Consider the following 8,845-nt stretch of genomic DNA (forward strand, 5'->3'; position numbering starts at 1 on the left):
TTTATGATTTCAGCGGAATAAAGCTGGAGATTGGAGGGAATGGTCTCGTTGCAGGCATAAATGACATTAAAACATAATGATACATAACAGCCTGCATGCAGTTTATTGCACAGAAGCCCTGAGAGGCAAGGGAGACAATAAAATCCCTGGTAATCCATTTTTAAAGTCGGATTGTGACTTTAAATTGTTTTCTCTCCTGTTGGGTTCCCTTAATTTCTTTTTATGTATGAAAGCGGTCTAGGGAGAAATTGGCAACTTTCTGCCAACTGAATCATTTTGAAGAATCTTTCGGTGTATTTTTTTAGCTGTTATTTTACCATACCAAATTTTATGGACAATCAAAAGTTTTTATCACTGAATCATGTCCTGTATGTCGTTAAATTAATCTGAGGGATCCATGTTTTCTCTCTTCCTAATATGGAGGGGACAAAATATCTTAAAATGACCTATAAACACTTTTAAAACATTTCTTAAAATTGTATTAACCAGTTTTCCTTAATAATGTGTGGCTAATGTAATCTGAATTATTTACATAACATTTCCACCAAACAGGGAATTCCAGGGTTGCCAGATCTGATTGTTTCCAGCCCAAACACAAGAGACACAAGTGCAATAACAATGCATTTTATCAAGTTTTGTGCTTTTCTCCCTCACAATGACGAATATTTTGAAAGAACTTTCCTATGAAGACTTTCTACAAACCCGCCAAATGATGTGAAAAGCAGCCCAAATTTAACAAAGCGGGGTGAGGGGGTTCCCAGCCCAAAGTATTAAAAAGCCAATCTGGCAACACAGCCGTGACAGACTCCTGTCAGTTACCATTTTTCCCTAAGAAGTGAAGCTAATAGCTAATAGTGTGGGGTTGCTAGGGAAGAATAATACACATTTGGCCAATCAGTATCGAAGAATTTAATCTCTTTGGGGCGCCAGAATCTCACCTCGTAAAGTTTCGGGACCCCATGGCGATGAAGTTGATAATGGTGGCAGTCGGTGGAAAGCTTGCTCAGACAGAATCCCCACCTTGAATGACAAGTTAGCTACAACTTTTATTTCTCAGCATGTTTTATTAGCTTTAGCCGCCATGTTGTTCTGCTCTTTTCTTCCTTTATTATTTTTTTTTTTTGTCATCAGCTAATGTAATTTATTTTTTGCTCATAATCAGTTATGAACGTTGCTGTGGTTTATTTGATGCTTGTGTTGATTTGGTTAGCATAATGCTAACGCTGCTCTGGATAAATATGTTGGTTTGATTTATTTTTTGTATTAATAATTAATAATGATTCTCTTGTTGCCTTCTTTGAGTGTCTGCTGCTATTATAATGTTAATGTTTGGTTCAAGATGGCCGTCCTGCTGTGGTGTTGGACAAGGAGGAGCTGAAGTCTTCTTTGGTAAGTCAGATTTATGAACCTTCATTTCTGTTTTCTGTTAGATTTGCTGAACTCCGGATTGTCAGATAAATCTCAGGCGTTGCTTGATGTGGTTCTAGCAAAACTTGGATTCGTTTTTGGATTCCTGGATTAAATGCTAAATCATGATAATTTCATCCTATACCAGTGGTTTTGACTTCTTTTAGGTAGAAAGGTCTGGGCTGACTTTCTTCAATTTTAATAGAATTTAGCCTATTAAACTTATAGGCAATCATACATCAGTTTGGTATTTTTATAATCTTTTTGACAGATTTAATGATTAAATTCTGTATATATTTCAAATTACTAAACAGTCCATTTACTTTTAGCTAATCTAATCCCTCATGTTATGTTGCAGTATGAAAAATTTTAAAATTGTAGAATTGTAGTAATTTTCTACTGTTCATTTATCTGAAAATCTGAAATTTTGAGAATAAATTCAGCAATTTTCTAGAAGAAACATTTCTGAGTCAAAAATTTGCAAAAAAAAAAAAGAACTCAGAAATTTTAAGATTAATCTCAGAAATTTTCAAAAGTTGAAAATTTTTAACTTTGACATTTCCAAGTTTTTTTCTAGCAAATTTCAGACTTTTCAAGCTCACAAACCTACTAGTTTTTTTTTTCTAGAAAATTTCTGAGACTAATCTCAAAATTTCTTGAGTTTTTTGGAAGAAATGTACTCCTTGTTTGGTTTTCTATCTCTGATGGCCCTAGTACGTCGTCGTATAAACCTATTCACACATCAGCCCCTCCAGGAATTTGTTTTCGCCTGCTGCCACTGCTCTGTGGACTGAGTGTTTCTACCACGGCGGTCTCCTGCCTTTAAGTCGCTCCTATGGACAGCAGGTTGCGGCTGCAGCAGGTTGTGGCTGCAGAGACTTGCGGCATGTTTCATGATTCTTTTGATGTTCAGTTCAAGATATTAAATGAGTTGTTTCAGTCATTAGCGCTGTGATTGTTGGCTATGTTGCTACCAGCGTCAGCGTCTTTGTTTTGTTGGGATGTGTGATGTGGTTCCCGGCGTTTGTGTGTCTGAAAGGAGTTAACTAGCAACAAGTCAACCTTGGCCGAAGCTCCTGTGGTCATTAGTGGACCGGTGTGCATTGATCCAGCTGCAGTTGTTAGTGTGCTCAGACAGCTGGGGAAACTTCACTGCATATAAAAATTGGATGTAGCCACCTGGATTCTACCCACTTCTTTGTTTGCTGCTATTTTGAAGCTGTGAAGCTAAATTTTTGGGCCAACAAAAGTTGCCAAATTCTGTCTGGATTGTTGAGCAGAAAAACATAAAAATCATCCGTCACTGGGACCTGGATGTTTTATTTAGGTATTTTTAAGGAAGCATCAACAGAATCAGAGGGAGATTTTTTTAAATCAATCATGGCTTAATTAATTTCAGCACTAGAGGATTAATTGATAGCCAACTGACAGGCAGGGGAAGACATAGAGTTGTGCATTTTCCCACTGTTACTGTTTCCTATTTTATTTTTTATTTCTTTTTAGTTTTATGTCAACTTATTAGCTCCTCCAGACTAGCGGCAGCAATAAGCAAACCCCTACTGGAACTGCTGAGTTCATCATATGAACTACTACTCAGACCAATGAGTAGTAGTTGTTATTATTTTACTAAACCTTTAATTTAACCTGATCAAGAAAGGCAGCAGCACAAAACATAATAGACAAGACAAATAGAGAAATAATAGACAATATAAATAAATAAAATGTGAACAAATTGACAATAAGAACTTAAAAAACAGTGGCAGTTTAAGATTTGAAACACAGGCCTTGTTGACAGGATGTTTGTCGTACAAACGTTCCTAAATCTGCATAAGCGGCAAAATTGAGAGTCGTTGTTGTAATGATGTGCTGAAGGTGGAGTGTCAGAAAGAGCAGGAGCTTCTTAAAGTGACAGAGACCCAATTTAAAGGCTTTAGGTTACAAAGTCAAATTTCTTTTAAGTCACAATTGATATGGACATATTTTTATAACACCTAAAGTTGTGCTATAAAATGACACTATGTACTTGAATAATACATAAAACCGCCCCTTTAAATTCATACCAGTTAGGAGTTTAACTAGTCAGTTTAACAGCAGTATTCTGTTTATTTACTGACAGAAACAAACTCGTTTGTCTTCAGAAGTGCTGCCGTTTGGCAGCTCATGTCAGTGTGGCGTTTTTTCTCAGCGTTTAGGATAAAATCAGCAGCTGAGCTTCTCTACGTTTCCTTTTTATCCGTCTGCGGCCCTGGGAGTTGGCTCTGCTGCCAGCTTGTGCTTCTGATTAGCATGTTCTCAGCTGTATTGACTGATGGTGAGACTCTCGGCTGGCTCCCCTCGAAAGGTGTAATAAACAGAACCTGGGAAGCTGCGGAGCATCTGCATTAACACCTTGCCGTGGCCGTCTCCAAGGGCCTGGGAACCGAGGACAGTGCCTTCCCTTCACACCTCGTTACTCCTATTCCCTCCCGTGACCTTTCCCTGCAGGCAAACACGCACCCCATGAGACGGCAAACCAATCAGTACCCCCTTCCATCCAGCCCAACCTCTCCTAACCCTTCCTCTTTGTCTCGTTCCCTTTTCCCTGGGCCCAGATGCACCTCCGCTGCAACTGTCATCGACTCTGTTTCTGAGTGGTATCGTTGTCATGGGCCCCATCATTGTCCTCCACTCTATCAGTCAGCGCTGTTTACATTCTGGTGATTTTTGCCTTGAATCGCTCTTGCGGAAATGTGACCTTGACGGGAATGCGTGCATCTTTTAAACCCGAAGAGGAAGGAGAAGGCTCTTTGAAAGTCTTGTCTTTCATGCCACGAGACAGGAGGCTGTCTGAACTTTTTATTTTTTTTATTTTTTTGACCAGTCGTTGCAAAGATCAGGATGGGCTCAAATGCATCAAGCCTCGGCGAGTGCAAGTCGCGGTTCTCCAGGTGAAAGGAAAGCAGGCCCTCTGGCAAGGTTGCGTGGTTTGTCTTTGATGCTCTTGGTTTGACACATGGAGCTCACCTTGACTGGGTCATTTATTCAGACACACACTGAAGTCACCAGGCGCTGGGAGGCCGAGGGCCGGACACTTTCAGCCTTCATGGAGCAACGGCGCGGGAAAACAGCTGCACTTCAATCAGTCCTCGCTTTTATAAACGTTCCTGAAAAGAAAAACAACTTAAGATGGAGACTTTTGAAGCTAAATGGAAACCAATAACTATAATGGATTCCTGACACCTCTATTTACTCTAATCTCAGTGTATTATTAGCCTGGCGGGCCACCAGGCTATTATTGTTTAAAACAGTAATACTGGTTGTTTTATCAACTTTTGAAATGTGACTGTTACTTCCAATCAAAAAGAAACATCTTGGTTGAATAATTATCATTTTAAACCAAACTCTACCAGGGTTATGAATAATTTTGGTTTATTTAGACTGCAGAATAGAAACTAGATGTTTAACTGACTGATTGTGGAGAGGAAAAGCTTCAGGGTTGGTTGACGTATAGATTTATAAGTTTGCTGATTTATTGCCTTTTCCAGCTTTTTCTTAGAAATGCTTCAGCAAAGTTTCATCTGGAAGTTTGAAAAATTGTCTGTAACTTAAAATAAGAAAGGTCACATTGGAAAATGGTGATTTCAGTAGTTGGATGTTGATTACAAAGGCCTTAGGACATTTTATCCTTAACAAGTCCATGTTGAAATTATTTATCAAACTTACATGAAGTCCTAACATTTTTACTTTTTTTTATCATTTAAAATATAATTAAATCATAATTACCTTTAAAAGGTTTTAAAAAGTCTTAAACTTGATTTACAGACACTTGGAAACACCCTGTTTAACTTTTCAAACTTTAATTAGGTCACTTTCTTTTCTCTCAAAGCTAATCCAAATTGTAGAAAATCCTTTTAAGTTGGTCTCTGTGAAAGTCGAGTGAGGAGTGCTTTAACTGGGCCGGATGGCGCTGACTGCATGTCGGAGCATTTATGCTTCTGCAGATTATGTCTGCAGCTCAGACCCGGAACGTCCCAGTCGGATGTTAAAGTGACACGGCGTTAAAGCGCTGCATGTTTTCGCATTTACTGGTGTGGCTTTAAAAACGAGAAAACAGCTGCAGGCAGGTTGCAGGTTGTTGTGTCGAGAAAACCTGTTGCAATTACAGCTTGTTACATAATTCAGCCAAGCAGACCAGTCAGCACAGCCGCCTGAGATGCCAGGATGACGTTCGGTTGTAAGTAGAGTAGCCAAAAATTATACACAAGTAGCACTACTTCAACTTATTTTTACTGAAGTAAAAGTAAAAAGTAGCTGCCCAAGAGTAAGAAAGAAAGAAGGCAACTCAAGTACTAACTGTACAAAACATCAGTTTTTTGATATTCAAAAATTAAATCATTAAACGGGTCAAATTGAAGGTATTTTAAAGACCAATATGGAAATAATTCATATAAATAACTTAATTAGAAAATAGTTTATCTGTGAAACTGCAGGTGAGTTTCATGTTAAAACAAGCTGTGAAGGTCCTCAGTTTTTAGAGCATCCAGACATTCTAGAGCGAGAAAACTAAAGCTTAGTAAAATACTCCTAAGAGTACACTGCTGAAACACAGAGTCTTAGCAAGTATTTTGATCTAATTTCTAGCACAAATAGTAAAATTAAAATAACTTAAAATAAGGTAAAACTTACTTAAAAGTAACTTTTCAGCAAGACAGGAGTTTGGTTTTAGTAAACAATACCTTTAATATAGATCTAAAAATAAATACTAGTTCTACTAACAGATTATTTTACTTATACAGGATATTTTATGAAATCAATTTTATTAAATCAATCTGCCAGTGGAATTAGTACTTTTGTTTTTAATCAATATTAAGAATTGTTTGAAAATAAGCTCCTATTTCTAGCTGAAAAGTTACTTGTAAGTTATTTTTTTCTGATTTCAAGTGATATTGGCACTAGAATTTATACCAAAATACTCAGATTTTACGTTTGCAGTTTTTCCGAAAAGTTACTCAAGTAACTGTAAGTAGTTACTGCCCAACTCTGCGTATTTCATATTCCATCGCTGGGTAAACCGTTGTCGTGGCTCTGGAGCGCAGATTTGACTTTAAACCTTCTGCTTTTTGAATAAACCGTCCCAGCCTGACCTCGGACATCTGCAAGTCTAACGCTGTAGATGAGTTGCAAACTGCAGTGTGGCAAGTCAGAGCACAGAAAAACCCTGTTAATTGGTCCAGTCTGCTGGCCCCTGTCAGACGAGGCCTTTCATGGCCTTTTCATGGCTTTCTCCTGGGAAAACCGAGGAGGCTGCCTGTAATGAGGCACACTACCTGGTTGCAAGAAGGGAAGAGAGAGGGGGGATCAGGAGGGTCGCTCGTGGGCAATTAGAGAGAAATAATGAGAGCTTTCTCTTTCTCTCTGTCTCTGTTTCTCCCCCCCTTCACCCTTTGTCTCATCCCTCCTGTGAGAACGGTGGCTCATCAGGTAACTTTTTAGGGGAGCGTCCCGTGAGAGGCGCCTCAAAGCCCAAACCAGCACTGCAAGAGGAGCAGCAGAGCGTTGTAGAGCTGCAGGAAACGTTTGTTTGCTTCATGTGTGCCAAATCCGGCCCGCCAAAGCTTCTGATGTGGCCCTCAGAACCTGTTAGCCGTAAAGATAACAGCTCAGATATTACTGTATCAAATAAATCAAAGCCAAATTATGATTGACAAGTACCCCCAGGTTTTCAAGCCAAATTAACAGATCACATTTTTTTGCATCAGTGCATCGTAGTGAATGTGTTGGACATTTTCTGCTAAAACATTGGCTTTAAGTGATGCTAACTCCCACCTGCAGGTGGCAGTGTTTCTTCAACTGCTGCCACGGCCTTCCTGCATGTCAGGTTATAGTCCATGATTGACAACAAAAAGATTCAGTTACAAAAAGTCACTTTTAATGTCATTTAAAGCAGAAATATTTCTTAATTAGCTCCAGGAAATCAGTCATTATAATTGCAAGAAATCACAAAAACAAACGTGAAATCCTGCAGAGACTGGTCAACATGAAGAGATCTTCTGTATTAATAACATGAATAAGTATTGAAGGCAGAGACCGATATTTATTAATAATTTAGCAGTTTGTAAATGGGAAAGTTTTGAGCCACACTTGATGAAAATGAGTGTGACACCACTGCACTGCAAAAACATAAAATCTTAGCAGGTATTTTTGTCTGGTTTCTAATACACATAAATTAATCCCTTTGAAATAAAACAAATTTAAAAATACTTTATTTATCCCAAAGGGAAATTAAATGTTTGTAACTCATATTTACTCAGATTCTTCAGAGTTATTATAGATCATGATGGCTGTTGGCAGGAAAGATCTCATGTAGCAGTCTGTATTACAGTGAATTTGAAGAAGCCTCTGACTGAAGACACTCTGTTTTGTCTCATGCAAAGAATGATCAGGGTTGTTCAGATTTTTTGTATTTATGAAGGATCCTTCTTTGGATCGTCATCTCCAAAGAACTTAGGACTTTTTAGCAAGATGCAGGAACTTTTTCTAAGTGAATAATTTCTTTAATATTGTTGAAAAGTACAAGTTCCACTGGCAGATTATTCCACTTAAACCATGGAAAAAATGTTTTGCTATAAGTGAAATAATCTGCCAGTGGAACCAGTACTTTCACTGACTCAGAATAATCTGAAAAGTTACTTGTAATTTAGTTTTATCTTATTTTGAATCTGCTAATATATTTGGAGTAGAAACCAGACCAAACTACTTGGTAAGTTTTGTGTTTTTGCAGTGTTGCAGATGGGTAGAGCTGATGCTATAGATCAGCCTGCAGGTTATTACACAGAGCCCAGATGAGATGCTGCGGTTTACTTTGTATACAGTTCATTATAGTAAACTAGTTTGTGCAGCACTCATGAGGTTTTCCTTCTTTTCTGCAGCCCTTCCTTCGCCTGCTGCTCCTGTCTGGAGAGCGATTTTCCCTCCTCTGACAGAGATTGATGTGCTGCCTTTCCCCGGCTGTAATAGCACTCAGCCTCCACTGCACTTAATATCCAAATGGCACCAAATCAAAACCCCAGCCTGCCTGCCAGCCAGCTGCTGGAAACACCTCAGCAAAGTGTGGCGCCTTATTTACATGCACAAAGTCAACTCATTTGAGAAGGGCTTGAGAGGTGATCAATAATTTACATGCACATAAGTGGCTGATATGTGTGAAATGGTCTGCTTGGCTTTAAGAATAATGGAGAGGAATTAGAATTGAATTGCAGATTGTTGGTTATTAGATGAAAAGATCCATGCAAATCGATTAAAACCAAATTGAAATGCTGCTGTGGGTTTTTCTGTGATGATGTTGAGGAACATCAGAGTTCATCCACAGTCTGGAGTCACATTAAACATCTGAGGCAGAGAAGAAGAGACGGAAACCTGGGAACGGACCGGGAGAATGTCCTATTCCCTTAAAGAGACA

General features: G+C 38.7%; 1 protein-coding gene across 2 annotated transcripts in view; it reads left to right on the plus strand.

Annotated features, from left to right (window-relative positions):
* The first annotated feature begins 936 nt into the window (after window positions 1-936).
* The window catches only part of rbfox3a (RNA binding fox-1 homolog 3a), a 546,624-nt gene continuing 538,715 nt past the window's right edge, over window positions 937-8,845 (plus strand). Inside the window, exons 1-2 of one of the 2 annotated variants that reach the window (XM_016677950.1) lie at window positions 937-1,032; window positions 1,303-1,389. The gene's annotated coding sequence lies outside the window, so the exon portion shown is untranslated. The remainder of the gene's footprint in view (window positions 1,033-1,302; window positions 1,390-8,845) is intronic. The other variant, XM_016677951.1, reaches the window with a different exon arrangement.

The sequence above is a fragment of the Poecilia formosa genome, unplaced genomic scaffold (genome assembly GCF_000485575.1).
Source record: "Poecilia formosa unplaced genomic scaffold, Poecilia_formosa-5.1.2 Scaffold170, whole genome shotgun sequence".
Classification (NCBI taxonomy): Eukaryota; Metazoa; Chordata; class Actinopteri; order Cyprinodontiformes; family Poeciliidae; genus Poecilia; species Poecilia formosa.